This window comes from Colobus angolensis, unplaced genomic scaffold (genome assembly GCF_000951035.1).
Source record: "Colobus angolensis palliatus isolate OR3802 unplaced genomic scaffold, Cang.pa_1.0 Scaffold63, whole genome shotgun sequence".
NCBI classification, from domain to species: Eukaryota; Metazoa; Chordata; class Mammalia; order Primates; family Cercopithecidae; genus Colobus; species Colobus angolensis.
The window spans coordinates 7,987,894-7,988,236 of record NW_012119932.1 but is presented as its reverse complement, the minus strand read 5'-3'; positions in this window follow the sequence as shown (position 1 = coordinate 7,988,236).

Genomic DNA, 343 nt, shown 5'->3' with positions numbered 1-343 from the left:
AACTCCCGGGATCAAATGATCCACCTGCCTCACCCTCCCAAAATGCTGGGATTACAATCATGAGCCACCATTCCTGGCCTGTAGCTGACTTTTAAAAAGGGATTAGAGTGTTAACTTACTCTGTTTATCTTGTGCTCTCAATAAATACATTTTCAACTTGGCAAAATATAGTTGATTACCTGTGACTCTTAATTTTTTTTCTTTTGAGACGGAGTCTCACTCTTTTTGCCCAGGCTGGAGTGCAATGGCACAGTCTTGGCTCACCACAACCTCCACCTCCCGGGTTCAAGCGATTCTCTTGCCTCAGCCTCCCGAGTAGCTGGGGCTACGGGTGGAATTTCAC